Here is a 19898-nt window from a genome sequence, read left to right as displayed (position 1 = left end):
TCCAAATTAGAAACTTTGCTAAACAAAATCTGCCCAATTGTCCTCACCTCCCACCTATTTCTATTCCAGAAGAAATATTGATCAGTCTTGAAGACTCAGACAGCATTTCTATAATACTGTATATAAAACCATTTTAAAGTCCCCTCCTTTTGAAGATCCCAGAGTACATTGGGAAAAGGATCTCTTGCTCAACATTTCAGAAAAGGCTTGGAAGGCTGCCATGCACAGAATTCACTTGAGCTCCATATGCGCAAAGCATTCAGTTATTCAACTTAAAATTTTTTATCACACACATCTATTTTGTTTAAAGTTGTCCAAAATGTTTCTAGGGCAAGATCCAACAAGCGAATGTTGCAATCAATTTGGGCATGTACCAAATTAACATCATTCTAGACAAAAATTTTTAAATGCGTATCATACAGCCTTGGTGTCACAATCACTCCTAACCCATTAATAGCTGTGTTTGGTGTACTCCCAGATGGGCTTAAAGTGGAGAAGGACCAACAAACTGTAATTGCCATTACTTCACTATTAGCATGTAGACTTATCTTGCTCAACTGGAAGAATCCTAACCCACCTCTGTTAAGTCAGTGGGTAACTGATATTATATACTATTTGAAATTCACATTCACATCTATTCACATGAGCACTCCTAACCTATATGACAAATAATCAAATCTCTTATACTGCAGATACTGGTTAATACTGTATTGTAACAAACTCAGGGACGACAGCAGTGAGACACACACACCCAAATTGTAGTTAAGCCTGAACCAGATTTCTTTTTTGCAAATGAAAAGTGTTACAAACTGATGGATCTTATATACTTTCATGCGTTTGGACCTATCAATATAACAAGTAACAAATACAAATAAAAATTGTGAGGGAACAACTCTCACATTGTATTTGCTGTCTGTCTTACTCCATCATATGAATCACAAATTCCTTCACACTATTCAAAAAAACACCACTACTCGGACACTGGTCCTACTTATCCTTTTCAAGTTGGAGACTCTGCATGGATTCCTTTGTTCTATGAAGTTTGCCCACTTTGCTTAGCTGTGTTACCTCCATCAAGCCAGTCCATTTGCACCACATCTCTTCTCAGTGGTAAACCAGCTGCTGCAATGTTGTTTATTTTAATTCAAGTCACCCAGCCCTAATTATCCAACCATTAACAAATGATCAACTGAATAAACTGAGCAGAAGGCCTATACTGTATATAACATCAGTCTATCACAGGGCACGTCCATGAACACCCTAACTCTAGATGCCCCCTACTGCTAACTATTGTATCGAGAAAATTCTAATATAGTACAGTACTCCATAATCCTTCTGTTACTATGCCATTTTCATGTGGTTTTGGTTCTGTTACACTGGCATCTATAACTGAATTAAAATTAACTGTAAAGAAAAACTGTAGTCAGTTTATAGAGACTGTAATTATTGGTGAAATCTTGCCCCAAATGTTCCTGTACTTGTAATTTACTACATTGAAAAACTATTAATGCCATCTATTCGACATAAAAGTGTTTCAAAATGTTTGCTAAATATTAGTTATTATTGTAACTACAGTACAAACGCATTTTAATTAGTAATAAGAATATTATTTCATCAGTTAAGAACTGTGCTATATGATTGTTTGTTCTTGCAAAAAGAATTAGAAGATACCTTTTTTAATGACAAACTGCAAATCACTTATAAATTCTAAATAATTTTACATACTGTAGGATGCTAATATTGGAAACTGTGTAAATATTTATCATCATTTGTATCTGAATTTGAACATTTTTTACTGCCATAAAATAATATTTATGAATAATTAAACATTATAACACAGGAAAAAAAAATTCTGTAACTAGTTCATAAAAGGCGGCACGGTGGCGCAGTGGGTAGCGCTGCTGCCTCACAGTTGGGAGACCTGGGGACCTGGGTTCGCTTCCCGGGTCCTCCCTGCGTGGAGTTTGCATGTTCTCCACGTGTCTGTGTGGGTTTCCTCCGGGCGCTCCGGTTTCCTCTCACAGTCCAAAGACATGCAGGTTAGGTGGATTGGTGATTCTAAATTGGCCCTAGTGTGTGCTTGGTGTGTGTGTGTGCGTGTGTGTGTCCTGCGGTGGGTTGGCACCCTGCCCGGCATTGTTTCCTGCCTTGTGCCCTGTGTTGGCTGGGATTGGCTCCAGCAGACCCCCGTGACCCTGTGTTCGGATTCAGCGGGTTGAAAACTGGATGGATGGATAGTTCATAAAATAAAGACAACCAGATTTCAAGTAGACCCATTTAAACAAACACTTGCTGTGCCCATACAGTTCATATAATTAATACACTGTGATCTGATGAAAGCACAAGTGAGCAGTCTCTGAATACAAAATAAAGTCAAGGAGGCCAAAGCACTCCAATATATGATATTTAATTAACAATACAATAATAGTAGTGAAAGAGATAACAGAACAAAGCAAAAAATATACATAAAAAAACGAACATGGATATAATGGCAGATTTAGGTATGGCAAGGGGAATCCCCTTGGTCATCAAAGTCCTATACTGATGAACCACTATTGACACAGAGAGGCACTATTGCCCCCTTCTAACTACTTATGAGGAAGCCTAGGAGTAACTTCCAGATTAAGACCTAAGCTTTAGAACCTTTGGGTCCACCTTTCTATCTGTCATAGGTGTTCCTTTAACACTAGATCCAAGCTCTCCATTAAAGGGCCACGTAACCTCCAGATCACCTGCTCTCATTGCAAAAAGTAGCAGAGTACCATGTATAACACAAAGGGTTCCTTACTCTTACCTATGGGGCTAGAGAACTTCTAATATACTCTGCGATCATCTTTCCATTACTGCTCTGGCCTTGAATGCTGATGGTTCAATTGCACTGGCACTGGCACTTTAGGTGAACTCCTATTCTGAACTCAACAAAATGATCAGCAGCTTGATTGTGACCCAAGTCTCCACCATAAAATGTTTACTTATAGGCACTGGTTCCATTGTTTACAAAAGGGCCATTAATACATTTAAAATAAATCGTTTTCAAATGTGCAAAGCTATGATCACACTGGTATCATTATTATATAAAGTTAAACACTCGAGGCTCAAAGCTGGGCTCAGCAATGGAGATGCTGCTTGATGACATAATATTCATTGTAACTTGTATGTTGATGACACTTGGTTCTATGTGTTAGTCACACTTAATGATGTTTCTTGTATTGGTTCATTAATTAACAAATGTATTGAGTTAATTGTGGATGAGTGATAGCTTCTTGACCTTAGACTCCATGTTGTTTACACTGTAGATGTGTTTGATGTGGCAAGCTCCTTTAGTTTACTTTTTCTATTATTGAAACACCCTTTTCTTGGTAGGTGTATTATATAGCTGTGCTTGACGTTCACAGCTTTATAGTTTGCTGTTGTGTTGTCTTTTGCAATCATTATGCATGCTGCTTTTGGGTCTTTGAAGTGTACTTGTCCTTGACTTGTGTAGCTCCTTTTGATACCTGATTTTTAAGATCTTTTCGTATACTTCCAGGCATCTCCAGGTATCTGTCAGTGCTACATTTTTTCTATTTCTGTTTTTATTGTAGTGCCTTCTGCTTCGGTGTTTGATGCAATATTGCAACCTTGTAAAGTGCCTTATGGTTGTGCGTGCTACAGTGTTAATGCCTCTGTATAAAATACAGACTGTGCTATATTGACTTTATCCAAGGATGGACATGCCTCTTCCAAATCATTTACCAAAGATCTTGTCTCAAAATATGGGAAGTGATGAAGCATCTTTGTTGTAAATGTGTGGTGCAGGCTGTATCTGAGCTGTTGAAGTGACAAAGAAGGCTCTAACTACACATACCACTGTCCACTGGAGACTGAATCTCTACTGACTCCTTTCTTGCAATTAGCACACCTGCAGAATTAAAACCCTTGTTGTTAAAATTTGAAACTGAATAACTACATCCTCAGCCCTTTTTAAAAGATGAGACAGATGGAATTTCTTTGATGTGGGCTGGTAAATTGTTCCCATAGTACAATATTCTATCATAAGCAATTTGTTAATTATGATTGGAATTATAAGTTACAAAACCATATACAGAATGTGCTAGCACTTAATAGTGAATGGGCACAGCAATAAGAAATGGCACTTGCATGCAAAACTAACATTAGATGGACTGACACAGAAAGCTCAAAATGTGGGAGCCCTGAATGAACCCACTTATCCTGTGGTCTTTGAAAAAGAACATTATTTCCTAGGATTTCTATAGTTTTGTCCTTGATAACATACATACAGCAGCACTATCTTCCTGGTTATGAACTCCAGAGGATATTTTAATCATAAGAGCGAAGACTGCCATATATAACTTCGTACACTTACTACAGAGGTACTGAGTTACAAGATATCATTAGCATATGTTGATTTTAGGCATTGTTAAAGATGCCTGGTTCCTGTTGTCAAAAGAATGTAAATGGTTGCAATGTATAGGGCATCAGTGAAATTAAATAATGGTGTAAGTATGATGACAACTCATTGTAGGTTGAAAAGTGACATTTTACTGTGCATACAAAACATTGTAAAGCAGGTGATCTATACAGTCAATATAGCAAGGCCCTTCTACTATAATTCTAAGTACCATTTTATATTCAGCATGACATGAACTATTTTTGTCATTTAAAGTACAGTAAACAATATATCGAGGAGTTAGATTTACAGTTTACATTGAAAATATAAATTAGAATTAGAAAGAGAACTTTTCATTTGTTGAACCATCATGAAAATCCTGATAAAAATTGAATAGCTGATAAGTTATCACTGTAGATGTCTTCAAAAAAAGCTTTTCAGCATGGAATAAATTAACTATTTTTTAATGGCTTTTAATGTGTCAGTGGGTATACACGTCTCTGCTGCTCACGTTGTGAAGAAGGGAGCTGAACACACCCCAAGGTGACACGGTCACTCCTCCAAAACCACCTCTTAAACGGTGATACAATGGGAAACAAATACAGTTTTTTTTTTTACTTCCTCTTTTGCTCAATCAGATGCTGGCTTGCTGCTGCTGCAGTGCCGCATGATCTGCATCTCACACAGTGTTTCAAACATTTAAAAGCCTGTACAGCAGCTGTTCTACTCTTTGTCTTTTATTTCCAGCCCCGGGCGGGAAGTGAGTTCTTGATATTTTTTAGTTTATAATTTAAAAATGGAATAAGAATCTGAAAATCTAACAGCATCACATTAAAGTTCAATAAATTCTGAAAAGAATGATACCAAACATATATATGTAGGTTTTAAAATTTAGGCTTAGAATTTGATAGATAGATAGATAGATAGATAGATAGATAGATAGATAGATAGATAGATAGATAGATAGATAGATAGATAGATAGATAGATAGATAGATAGATAGATAGATAGATAGATAGATAGATAGATGTGCATAATACATGTTTTTTTACATGTTATTTATAAATATTAGGAAATCCTGCATAATATCATTTAATAATAGTGATGTCTTATAGTGTATTCTTCTATCACCATAAATTAAAAAAAAAAACAGTGTCACCACCAGAGAGTTACTCCTGAAGATGGTATACTGTGCGAAGACCCATGAAAATATACCTAGAAGTTTTGTACTTGCCTGAAAAAATATAAAACCAAGTCCACAAGCTAATGTTGTTTGGTAGTTTTCTATTCACTCAACCCTTGTAGAATGTCTTAAACTCAAGATTTGATGATCAGATCAAAGATCTGTGTCTGTATTTATGATGATGATAATAATAATAATAATAATAATAATAATAATGCTCAAAGTAATTAGAGAAGAAGAAATAAAATATAATTTGCTAGGATGTTCCTCTAAGTTGTACGTAATTATTACCACTTTGCAAGAATAAGAATAATACTGTAATGAGCACCAAAATGCAAACTGCTACACTTGCAATGAACCAGAGTAAAGCCCGATAACTGGCATCTTTATTTAACATGAAATGATCCACCGACATACTTTCAGAATAATCCCCTTCCCTCTGTTATGGCAATAAGAAATGCTTTGTAAAGAGATTGAAACAAGCCACGGCCATTTTGGCTCTGCTTCTGAAGTTGTATTCATTCTTCCAGTATTCTTGATCATCTTCCAGATCTGAATGTCATAACTTTGACTGTGGACCCACCATATCTTCTGCCAGGCTGTATTCATCTGATGCCCTGGGAGTCTCAGCCTGACTTTTTGAACCTTCTCCGACTTGTGTAACACAAATGTTCCAGGAGGTTCACAGGGTGCAAAGTGCAGCAAACCTGTCTGACATTTAACTGTTAATCACTCATCTAGCGTCACCTATCTTCTGGGTGATAAGCTGGAAAATTCGATACAGTTTGCATCCATGTTTACCTGTGTGTTGATACTTTGATATCGCTTGCAATTCACAAATGTGTGCTTAACCACAGTGACGACAATGATGTGCGTGTTTTCAATAACACCAACAACTCCAAGAAAACCAGGAATTTGCACGAATGCAGCTTGCTTTAACATTACTTCATGCGGAATTGACGGGAAATGCATAAACCTGCATATTACTTCACTCACTCTAAGGGTTTACAAAAGTTGGTGCAAAATTAGAGAAATAATTGTTTTCTTTTTGCTGACCAGCACATGGCTTCTTCATGTAGATGGAGCGATCACATGACTACAAGATTTGTAACAAAAATTATTTAATCTCTGTCAAGACTTTTATAATTTTTTATAAGTTTTTTTATAACTTTTTGTCTTTTTATAAGTTCATTGTTTTCTGATGTTCAGGGAATATGCATGCCGATTTCTTCTTGGATACTGTTATCTGGCAGCTTCTAGTGAGTTAGGACTGTTCATAAGTTCTCCTAAATCCTAGTGAAATTAGGAGGTTTCTAAATTTGAAGAGTAAATGCTGTTACTCCTCCTCCTATGAGTACAACTAAATTTGCACCTCTCTGAGATTTTTCAGCCAGTTGAGAATGTTCTTCTACTCTGAGACGATTGATAAATATGGGCACTGGTTTACACATAGCACCCTCTGACTTGCTGAAGCTCATTCCTCACCTGGTAGCATCAACCTAAAAAGCTAAGTTAGTAAAATGTCTTCACTAAGAAAAGCAATTAACATCACTGTTACCTGCTAGAGTGGTGTTGTCTCTGCACAGTAAGAACTTCACAAGTGGAGCACTATCAGACGGTCCCCATTTAAATGAACAATCATCAAAGAAGTGTTCTCTACTTGGCACCACTCCATCCAACACTGGGTTCACCTTTAACATCTGCTCTGCACTGTCATATGTTTTCATAGAATTGCATTATTGTACAGTACCTATATTATCACAGAAAAATATTATTTTTTTGGAATTTTTTTAATTGCAAAAGCCAAACTCATGTATTAATGATGGACACTGAATAAGCTGACACATAACATTTAGTCCCAAAATGAATTTCCAATGTGGTTATATATTTTCTTAACATTTTTTTCACTTTTTTCATTTTTTTGCCAGCTTAGGGTACACTGTATGTTCAATTCAGCATTTTACATGCTTTAAAGTATTACTTCCAACAATCTATTTAAAGTCAAAGGCTTTGATTTTGTTTTGAAATTATTCTGAAGACTCTAATCATCACTAAAAAAGCTCCAACATAAAACGTCTCAGAGTATATGTATGCTGCAGACCCCTTATAAACTTGTATCCCAATTGAGATTTTGTAAAGGCAACCTTCTCATTTATCCAGAGACTTAACACACTACCTTCAGTAGGCTTTCATCCATCTTTATCATTTTCACACTGAAATGATCTGGCTTCCGTACAAATGTAGCTGCATGATATTAGCAGCCTGGTTTAAGAAGGCTTACACACTGTAATTTAGATAACAAAAGTGCAGCATGGAAAAGGATTAAGAGCAGATACATTTTGGGTGACTTCTTTTTGAAAATGCATTTGCCAAAAATACCCATATGTTTATTTCTATTTCAAGGTGATGTTTCCATGGGATCTGGCACACACATTTCTTGAGCTGAAATTACATTGCCACAGCAAAGACTCAAACTGTAAATGCTTTCACATCTGAAAAGTTTTCCACACAAAGCATCACCATCTGTTCCCACTTTTTTCTCTTTTTCTCTCTCCCTGTGTGAAAGATGTTCAAAGTGCTCTGCACACAAAGCAGCACTTTCAGTTTTACAATATTGCCAACAAATTTCGTCCAGGTAAAGCAGACACATGCATATAGACTGTACCACAAAGTCAATGTAAAGTATGTTATTTTAAAAAAATAAAACTCTAAATTTGGTTGCTTGCAATTGTTGTTAAATTCAATGTAGAGAAAAGCCAAGCAAAATGACACCTTTTATTGGCTAACTAGAAAGATTACAATATGCAAGCTTTTGAGGCAACTCAGGCCCCTTCTTCAGGCAAGATCTTGCCTGAAGAAGGGGCCTGAGTTGCCTCGAAAGCTTGCATATTGTAATCTTTCTAGTTAGCCAATAAAAGGTGTCATTTTGCTTGGCTTTTCTCTACATTCATAATGGCTAACACGGTACAACACCCTAGTACTACTTGTTAAATTCAATGAATTCATTTTTGACTATGCACCTATTATCTAGTCAAGGAGTTCTTTATTATGCTAAAAGGTATCCCAGCCAAATGGATCACCTACTACTTATAAGGCTGTTTTATCTGCCAAATAGCATGTCACCTGAAAACACTTTTCTTTAGAGGCAGCGCTGCACACAACAATTGCCAGTGTGACTGGGCTAAAGGCTGTTACCTTTATGTTATGAGTGAAGGTAGAAGCTTAAAACATTGAAACAGTATATTAAAGTAATAAATAAAAATGTATAATTTTGTTCTCACGTGTCAACAGTATTTGACATTGCTAACAATGTTTATGTTTATAGTAAATATTTTAAGGCAAAGGACTTGTCTTCCAAAAATGTCTTCCATTTGTGTAGGTGTTGTACCTAAACTTCATTAAATATAAATGGTGACAAAAATAAACACAATATTACCATATTATACCATCCAGAAGAGACTGCAACAACTAATTATAAGCCATAGCAAAGATAAAATGCTTGTTGTGATTTAATCTATTTAACTGTATATCAAATTCTTGGTGTCTCAATCGACAACAGCTCACTTTTCTATATGAAACAAAGTGTTTAAGTGTTTCAATGTTAATTTAAGAATCATTGTCTTTTTGAACGTTGTTCTTAGTTTTAAGCCATTTGACCTTTCACAGCATCAGTGTTTATTCTAACAATCCTTCTTTTTACATGAAGGGACAGGATCATTTTAGAGGTAGCTTAATGAATGATTCCATTGTGATATTGGGTCTGAGCTGATTTGTCCAGTGCGCATCCATTAGGTGTGCTGCCAAAGATGAAGACAGAAGATGAAACGTTCATCAAAACCTCTTCAAGTCTAAACCAAAAGTGAATCCTATCATTTGTCATGTCCTAAAACAATAACGAAAAATCATTCCCATTGCACTACAGTCTTTAACAAATAATTGTAATCCAAAAACGTTTTGAGCTTTCTGTCTGCAGCTGGAAACTCCTGTATAGTAATGCCTTGGCAATGATAAGCAAACCTGTCCCAAAATGGCAGCACACATAAGAAAATAATCAGGGTATTGCTGTAATTGTGATAACATGGGTTCATTTTAATCTTAAGAAAAACACTTTGGAAGTGAAATGAAACATGTAAAAAACCATAAAAGATGCAGAAAAATATCAGAAATTTTCTTAAAAAGAAACCAGACCACAACAAACTGTGCAATAATATTTTTTGCCAACAAAGTTCAAAATTGTAAACTGCCTAGAGAATTCATCATAATTCCCATTGCCAGGGTTGACTTCCCTTAATACGCTAGTGCAAAGATGCCAGGTACTCTGCTCTTTGGAAGGATTAGCAAACAACTTCTTCCAGACAGTGTTCAGAAGCTATTAAGAAGGTTAACAGAATGTTAGGTTATATAGCATAATATGTGCACTACAAGTCCATGGAGGTTATGCTGAAGCTTTACAACGCACTGGTGAGGCCACTTCTGGAGTACTGTGTGCAGTTTTGGTTTTCAGGCTACAAAAAGGCCAGAGAAGAGTGACTAGGCTGATTCCAGGATTACAGGGGCGTGAATTATAAAGAAAGATTAAAAGAGCTGAGCATTTTAAGTTTAAGCAAAAGAAGATTAAGCAAAGACATGATTGAAGTGTTTAACATTAAGAAAAGAATTAGTACAGTGGATGTTACTTTAAAATGAGTTCAGCTTGAGTACAGAGACAGAGTTGGAAACTTATTAAGGGTAAATTTTCACAAACATTATTACAGAGAACTAATAACTGCTTTATACAGTAACTCCAGATGCCTCCACAGACAAAGTTTACATGTTCTATGCTTGTTTTTAATCAAACACCCAGATAGCCAGCAGACTCACAGCTCCTCTAGGTGACCAAATTCTCATGTTGTCCAGAGACAGGTGAGGATATCCCTATAAAGAGTTAAAATATAAAGAGTTAAAGCCACAGGTTCATGTGATATCCCCATTCTCACACTCAAAGCATTCCCTAATCAGTTGACAGACATCTTCTCTGACATCTACAGGATGTTTCCACAACAATCTAAAGTCCTAACTATTACAAAAAAGTCTACAATATATCCAACTATGTGCCAGAACAACTTCTGGGGGTTGGTGGATTCCACGTATCACCGTAAACCCCACCATCCCACCTATAATCATGAAGTGCTTTAATCATATGATCATGGCCCATATCAAGTACATAATTCCAGATATGCTGAATTTGCATGAATTTAACTACCACTCAAATTGGTTAACAAATGGCACTATTTCAACAACCATCTGTGCAATATTAAGCCACCTTGACTAAAAGAACAAATATGAGAAAGTTATTTATTGACTTCACTGTGGCACTAAATACAATCATTCCTCTGAAGCTACTAGTGCAGCTTAAGGCCCATGGACTGAAAAAATATAATGATGAGATAATGAGATCTACTTAATGATGTTTGGACATCAGTCAGGCTTTATGAATGCACATGTTGGCCCATTCTATTGCCATTTTCCGTAATGTTACATAAAAGTTTTGCCATTCTTGACATCATTCATCACATTTGATGATATTTGACTCAGTGGGTCTAAAAATAAACAATGATGAGTACTACCAGGATAAGAACCAGCTCTCTGCAACCCTGATCTGATTTATGATGGTTGGAGAATTGATGGATTAACATAATCAAATTACAGAACAACTTCTGTATAAGCTTTGTGGAATTTCTGTTAGCTTCAGTAAGTATGGCAAATGTCCTCCCCCATTTAAAAGATGTTTTTTCCCCTCAAAATTACAGTTCTGTTTATTGTATGATCCTGTGTAATCTGTTTGGACTACAGTGTGTCATAATCTCGGGGGTAGCAGCTATTTCTAAAGGTTTGGCACCGACAATCATAACACAGTCAAAATTACTTAGATTACACTTCTTGTCTATTCTAAACTTAGGCTGAATAACAGATATATCACATCACCATTATACTATAAATATTGAGCAACAGTTACATGATTGACTGTCTGAAGAAGCAGACTATTTGATTTATCGGAAAGTGTCATTACTGCGGTGGGCTGGTGCCCTGCCCGGGGTTTGTTCCTGTCCTGCACCCTGTGTTGGCTGGGATTGGCTCCAGCAGACCCCTGTGACCCTGTGTTAGGATATAGCAGGTTGGATAATGGATGGATGGGTGGAAAGTGTCACTAATGAAGTGGCCAGTAATTATCAGTACTGTGGAATGTTACTTTTAAAAATAACTTAGTTACATTACTCATTACTTACAAAAATAAATGAACTAAATATGTTACATGTTACTTATTAAAAAATATAGTGTATTACTCTTGCATTATCTTTTCTTCTTTTGATGGAAAAATGCACATTTGACTGGCAGGTATTTGTTATTAAATCCTAAACCTATATATAAACCTTAATGACCAGGAATACAGCCAAATTTGACAATTTGCTTATGTTTTAAAAATATGGTTAGTCCATCATGTGCTGTGGAGTAAATATTATCCATTACATTTTTCTATCCCCAACCTGAGCGTCGAAAGTTCTGCAGTACGAACCCTTGCTGCTGTGCCACCTGAGCATACTTTATCAACATATTAATAGTAAATAACTGGAAGAAAAGTAAACTGATACTTTATTAATAGGTATCTGTTACTAGACTGCATGTAGCACACTCATTTCTTCTTGGCTGTGTTATTCAGCCCTGCAAAGGAAGAAGTACTGCTCCACCTTGGTTGTTTCTGTTCTTATACTCAGTACTGTTGTGACCCTAAACTGGATGGATTAAATTTACTCCTCAGCACATGCAGGATTAAAAGTACAATTATAACTTTTGTTCAGTTATTTTCAATTGATTGCACATGCAAGATGTTACTAAATAAAGGTAATAATTCTGTGAAGTGATGCAGTAAATTTTTTTGACTGTAGTAAATAACACAGCATCACATAACCTTTTTTTTTTTAAGTAATTTAGATATTTTTACTTTAATAAAACAAAAATTTCTTAATGTTACTTTAAAACCTATATAAACAACAGCGTGAATGACAAAGTTTATTGGAATATTACAGCTTTGGTGAGTGGAAATGTACTTCCACAGGCAAGAAGTCAATGACACACATCATGCTGCCAAAAAAAGGGAGAAAGTAGGAAATGTCACAATGCCAAATCAATTTCCGGATTTAAATCCAGCTGAGTCTGCATCTGCTTCTGCACTCCATGTGTTCTTAGTCCTTGAACACCTCTTAGCCAAGTCAGCAGTTGCACACAATACCTACAGTTCAGCCCACTCATGTTCACTATGTGTCATGGCTAAGTGTTAGCATGGCAATAACAAAGAGGGTTAACTGGCCAGAAAGAAAAGAGTGATGATAAAGTATTTATTTCAATCTGACTGTGAATTATATGCATTTCTGTTATCTGGGTTAAAGGAGCTGAGTACAGTACCAACCTAGTACCATTAAAATCCATTTTAATTAAGTTTCCTATGACTGGGTTGGGACTGGGTTGGGCTCCCCTTGCTGCAACATTACACATGAGCCAGGAGCAGGGTTTCAGTTCATTGCCAAGATCACTTTCTTAGACAGGACCAATTTATCGAATCTGCTCATTTCTGGGATACGTAAGTAAAACTCTCATACTAAGAGAATAAAACAACATGCATATAGGGAAACAGGCAAACTCCATTCAGACTGGGCTGGAACTAAGGCAACAAGGATAATCAGTGAACCACTATGCAGTTGACCTATCTCATAACCTGCTGCTATTTCTGGAATACTAGAATACCGTACCATCTGACCATCTTTTTCAAGGTTGTGGGGCACCACAGCCTAGTGGTGCAGTATTAGTGAAGGTAAGAGTCAGCTCTTAACCTTATCATCACTGGGAAAAGCTACAGAGACTAATTAACTTAACATGTACAAATTTGGAATGTTAAGTTTGGAAATGGGAATATTCAGGGATAACTCACATGTCCATACACTTAGTGACCAGGCAGGGAAACTCATAGAGGACCTTAGAACTTTGAAGCGGCCAGGCTAATCATTCTGCCCATGTCGTAAAATTGTAGATAAAAAATGGAGTGAGCTTTTTCATGCCAGACAACTCTGGTCAAATGGCAGCTGTATCAATGAATCATTCCATGCTGGCCTGTCAGCCTTTATCAATGGAAATTAGAAATAGCACAATGCAGTGTATATCCTCTCGGCTGTGTATAACGTTTATGGCATCAAGATGGTCAAATGGGTAATTTATTTTTTTAATTTCCATGACATAAATTGACAAGATTGATGTTCCACAATAACAATTGAAACAGAGGTATTTTTATCTATCAGCATCTCTGTGGCAGAAGGTAACCTTCATCCATGGCATATACTGCTGTTATTTGCTAACTCCATGAAATCACTACACATACAGTATGTTGACAGAAGTTAGCCGGAGGTTAATCATCTTGTAAGAAAGAAAGCATGAGACCTTTGAACTTTTAGAAAAGTTAATTTAAAAAAAAATTAAAAACAAATACTGTAAGCAGTCAATAGAATGGTGAATGCCAGCTACCTATTTATGGAGAGTGGATAACCTTTCTTTATGAAAAAGAGGATCAACATAACTTATAGTATGTTAAACACAGTTAACTCTAACATTCTCAATGCCATGATAGCAGAGGTGCTTTTATCAAATTACATCTCTTGGACCGAAATGATCAGTTACCAAGCAACAACTTTACACTTTAAATCCTTATATAGGCACCCAGAGTGACATTTTTTTGATTCCCAAAACAGACTCCTATAGCTCCAATACTCCACAAGATAATCTGTTTTTCTTAGTCTTTTTTGGTCATTTTATATTGTGGAGGTCTGCTTTTCTAAAAATGCTTTGAAGAAATGATATTTGATAGAGTAGGAGTTATTAGAATTAATATATTCAGTAACTTTGTTAGGGTACTGCATTACATTGACTTTGCCTTGAACTTCTATAGCTGCACAAGCATCACTTTTTCATTCCAACCAAGTTCTGAACTAGAGGCCAATTGTTGCAGTTAATAGAAAAAGTAATTTAATTAGACACCCTGCTCCTGTTATATGCCTGTCCTCTCTGAAATGACTAAATGTAAAGCCCAGTGTACTTGCGCACTACACGTTCCTTCAAATCCATGCATCTTTAGTTGTACATGAAGAGACCATTGGCGACAAAAACAGCATCACAGACTCTAGAAAAAATGTTCAAAAAGAATTGTTCTTTATTATAGTGTCAGAAAAGTCAATCCAGTCTCATGCACTTCTTTGCAACGACAAATGTACTGTATATGTAACAATAAACAAAATATGTGCTGGTGAATATTTACAGTATGCACAGTGGCTCAAACCAAAAGGTTTTAAAAAAAGGAGAAATAGAAACCAACAAACAATTCTTTTTCCTCCTCCTTCAAGCAAGACAAGAATCAAGAGGATGAAAAAAGAGCAGTTATCAAAAGAAAAAGTGAACAATGGCATGCGGATTTGGCCAAGTCCGGGCACAGCCACTGTTTCTTTTATATCCATGTAGTTTTGCTTTTCTTCCTACATCCCAAAAACGTGCAACATAAGCTTAGATGCTCAAAATACAATTACAATATAAACTGATGAGTGTTGATGTCTGCATCATTACAGCATAAAAGAAGGGAGCAAATTTTGCAAAGCATCCAGACTTTGCTCACTCTAACAAAAGGCTCTGGTAGAGATCAGCTCTCAAGCAACTTCAAGACAGAAAGTCACAATAGGGAAAGAAACCCATTGGTGTTTCATTTTATTACTTTGGTTCACAAAGATATTTAATGATTTCAGTGTTCTGAGCTGCTCTTCTGTCTACTCCCAAACAAAAGACTTTTTCAATCCCTGTCACTAGCAAAATATATTTCTTCCATAGGATTTACAAGACCAAACCTGTGATGACACTGCATGTCATTAATGTATGAAGGGCTTCTTGAGATTCTCGAAACAGTTAAGACCATGAACCAACCAAATAATGAAAAACAAAAGCAAACTTTGCAGCATTATGCTCAAGTGTCTGTTAAACCTAAGATCCGCAGATCCATGCTGCTGGACAGTGTACTAGTGAAGTGAAGAATGTGTTTGGGTGTAAATCAAATCCTATGATATTAGCTGTGCACCATTTGAATGCCAAATTATATTCTTTTTAATAACATTTTGTTTCATTTTTGAAAACCTGAACATTACAGTGGCATTCTACTCAATAAAACATATAATAATAACAGATACAAACATTGACTTTGAAAAAACTGCAAATATAACAAAACTAAAAAATGAAAGGTAAACAAAGCTAAACAAAATGCAAAACCCCTCAAAATGAAACAGAAAAACAAGAGACAAAGGAAAAAAGAAAAAAAATCTTTTTTGATATTTTTATTAAAAAGAATAAAACAATAAATAATATAAGAGTCAATCACATGACCAGCAAACTTATTCTAAAATAATATTAATGAATTCCTGCCATACTTAAAAAAAAGTTTTTGCTATATCCTCTAAGAATCTGAGATAATATACGAGTAGAATGTTGCTTACGTTGCTTACCCACTAGGCCAGTGGTTCCCAAACTCTGGCTGCAGGTTTTTATTCTAGCCAAGTTCACAATTAATGATAATAATTGATCTCATTTATTTAGACAGTCTTTTTTCCCCTGCTCTTATTCTGCCTTTAGAAAAGCACTGTAGTATGATTTTTACATTTATAAGACATTTAGAAATATTTCTACTTTGGCTTTAAATGCTTACCTCTCTTTTGTTGTGCTATTGTTTTGTTATATTTTTTTTGTGCAGTTTGCACCCTTCATTGTATCCTAATAATGATAATTAAAATAAACAGAACTGACAGCCAGGTAAACAACACTGAATGGTGAAAGGCTGCAATAACTTTAGCATCAGACCCACTAATTAGTAGATAATAAACACCTGGAAAAGCAGCATGAAAATCAGGCTGAAAATTGTTAAAAAGTTAAAAAAAGCTACCCACTTATAAGTGCTTAGTACATTTTAATGAAAATTTACCAAACTTAGTTTTGTTATTTCTCCATTGACTCCAAAACACAGAAACTGGGAATAACAGTCCACTTACTTAGCCCAGGAGTCCAATTAAAAACAGAAGTTGGCTGGAACAAAAACCTGCAGCCACAGTGGGTCCGCAGGACTGAGTTTGGGAAGTCCTGCACTAGGCTACAGAAGGTGGGCTGAGAATCTTCCATTTGACTAGTAAAAGTGCATGCTAGTAGTGCAGCTCAAGTCATCCCAATCAATTTATTTTCCTAAGCCTGTTAAAGCCATCCAAGGCAAAATACTCTAAAAAGTATTTAGATATGAAGACTGAATAATTTATTCAGATTTGAATTATGATTTAATACTCAAAATGTGGCATTTATTCTGAATATTTTTCAAATATGTTCAGGAGCTGATATATATAACCTACTTTATAAAAATGGTATAACAGGTTTATTTAATGGTATTTAATTGTATAACAGGTATATTTAAAACATATTTAAATGAAATTGTGACCAGAAAATGTACTTCAATCTCAGGTAAAATACAGGCTCTGTTTTTACTGTTTATTAAAAACAAGGGAAAACAACTTTTTCAGGAAACCTTATTAATAAAAGTTGAATATCTGAAAAAAATAATGACTGTAGCTCAGAGTGTGTTTTAGCCATTTCACATTATTGAATTGTTTTTTTAAGAAACAAAATTATCACTAAGTCAGGTTGTGCATTTTTTACATGGCACACTTACCATTAACTGACCTGCCAACTAAGTAATTCATTGTAATACTAGTATTTGCATATAGCATTCATACATCCTCACATGTAATTTAAATCAAATCAAATGACATGCCACTTTTCAAAAGATGAAAGATTTTCATTTTCTTGTTACGCTTCATCATACTCTTTTAGGGGTTGCTTTGACCACATAATTTCTGAAACAATTTTTCACAGAAACAAGAGTTTAGCTCACCTAGAAAGCATACCGAAACAGCCAGAATGAGTGGTGTGTGGAAACCGTTTCTCCAAAGCACTGCTACTTCCAGTACGAGAGAGAGATAGAGAGCAAGAGAGAGAGGCTAGGCTTCCTAATAGAAACATTTAGTACCCAATCTCTCAATGCTTGAGCATTAAAATAACTAGCCACACCACACAAGTAGTGAATGAACAAGACGTAAGGAGAACAATCCTCAAACAATGAATGCTGGACAGAGACTGAGAATCTATGAAATGCCTGGAGGCTACAGCAGTGTATGCCTACACAGCCCTTTATTCAGTGTAATGCTCAGTGTGAGGCAAATTCATGTTTTGCTTTTTGAAACTTTCTGATGTTTTTTTTTATATTTTTGATCCATGGTTGTTTGAATCCATAAGCACGTAGGGCCGACTGCACATGTTTCTTTTTGGATGTACTTTAAATATATTTAGTATTAAATTTCATAAAATAACTGAATTCTTATATACATCTTTAGAAACGTACCATAAGCTGAATCCTGAATACTTTTGTATTCTGAATACATAAAACTGGTATTCTGATACATCCCAGTCCAGCTGAAAGTATACCAAATATTGCTGTTAATTGATTATGATTTATTGAGACACCAAGTTTTTTTAGAAGTATATAAAGATTTTGGTCCAGAATGATATTAATTTAGTGCATTCTAAAAACATATGGCATAGTAAAGCTGGAGCTAGATGACAGTGATTGCAGGCAGGGTTTTGTCCTGGGTACTGTGGTATAGCGGGTCCACGGCTCAGTGGCCGAGACAAATTTAAATAAATATCTCCATGGGTATGCATGCTCATGCAGCTGTGGGGGGTTGGTGAAATAATTGGGACAAGATGCACCTGCACGTGAGGGTGTGGTCTGTCTCAGTTGCTTCATCGGCTTCCTGTGGTGAGCAGTTGAGACGGTGTGCCCATGAAGGCATATAAGGAAGAGCCTGTGTGAGAAAAGGAGAGAATCGAAAGAAAGAAAGAAAGAAAGAATAGATAGGAAGTTTAAAAAGATCAGTCAGAAAAAGATTGGAAAGGAAAAGAAAGGATTGAAAGGGTCAGAAAAAGACTAGGAAGGATCAAAAGGAAAAGATTAGTCACAGATGATAAAAAAGGAGGTTAAGTGATGGAAAGAAGTAGGCAGGAGGAAGACAGGAGAGAGCCAGTGCATGAGGACGAGAAAGAGAGAGAGAAAGAGAAAGAGAGAGAGAGAGAGAAGGCAGACAGCCGTGAGGAAGTCCCTCTAGGAGAGTGCGGCTGATGCTCAGCTGCTAAAGGAGGTTACTCCAGCTGAAGGACCTAGGAGTAGGAGTAGCTAATGTACTGCTCAGATGTAGTGACACTGTGTAAGGATGAGAAAGAGACAGCGTGGTTGCAGGGGAATGGAAGACCAGCGAGGCATCTGCGGGTGGAGCCATGGGCTTCAGGAACACAAGGGGGGGCAGCGGGGGTATGAGACTCGGGGATGATGCCCTGCCGGAAGCCAGAGATGGCTACCAGTGTAGCCAGAGGTTGGCTGAACTACCAGTTAGCTGCCTCCTTGGCTGCAAGATCCTTCTTAGAGTTAAGCCAAGGAGACGTCAGCTTTTAAAGGGTTGCACTTGGGCTCATGTTTTTATGGACAGATTCCTGCCCTGTTTTTTTTAACCTCATTTTAATGAATTATTTATTTGATTGATTTACACCTCTACCATCAATTCATTTTATTGGATTATTTATTTATTTATTGGAACATTTAGAGCACTGCACTTTTGAACACTGTTTGATTTTGACTGTTTGTTAATAAAAGCACTTTGCACTTTTATGCACCGATCTCTTGCTTTGTGTGATTGTCCTCATCCACTGGCTCTTCTCTCGGGTACGTTATCTGCAAAAGTGAGTTCAATAGGTTCCCCAGAAGGACCCAGTAGCATGAGGCACCATCACAGCAACATTTTGGAAAGATTTGAATGAGATGAATGTGAACAATGAAAGACATTTATTTAAATTATGGAATGCTTGGCACATTCAGAATTAGTCTATTCTATGCATGGCTTAGTTCTATTCTTTTTCGGAGTTGCCAATTGAAAGGGTCCCTTTCCCACCATTCCCTAAGATCTTTGAAGGATAGATGCTTTGAAATATTTTATATATTGTTAAAACACTCTTCACGGGGGTTCACGAAGACTAAGCAGACCTCTGGATTTGATGAAGGCGTGAAATGTGGAAAGTTGTGTAGGTTTCTTTTAACAAAATTTCTGTTTTAAGAAAAAAAAGTGTGTTGCTGGAAAGTTAAATTTGGAATATAACTGTTTATAAGATTCAAATACATTG

At 36.2% G+C, this 19898-nt stretch overlaps 1 protein-coding gene across 3 annotated transcripts in view; it reads right to left on the bottom strand.

Annotated features, from left to right (window-relative positions):
- Positions 1-19898, bottom strand: part of syt1a (synaptotagmin Ia) — a 1226547-nt gene that overhangs the window by 840693 nt on the left and 365956 nt on the right. The gene's annotated exons all lie outside the window — the stretch shown is intronic.

The sequence above is a fragment of the Erpetoichthys calabaricus genome, chromosome 1 (genome assembly GCF_900747795.2).
Source record: "Erpetoichthys calabaricus chromosome 1, fErpCal1.3, whole genome shotgun sequence".
In the NCBI taxonomy this organism is placed as follows: Eukaryota; Metazoa; Chordata; class Cladistia; order Polypteriformes; family Polypteridae; genus Erpetoichthys; species Erpetoichthys calabaricus.
This window is presented reverse-complemented; position numbering and strand designations above follow the sequence as displayed.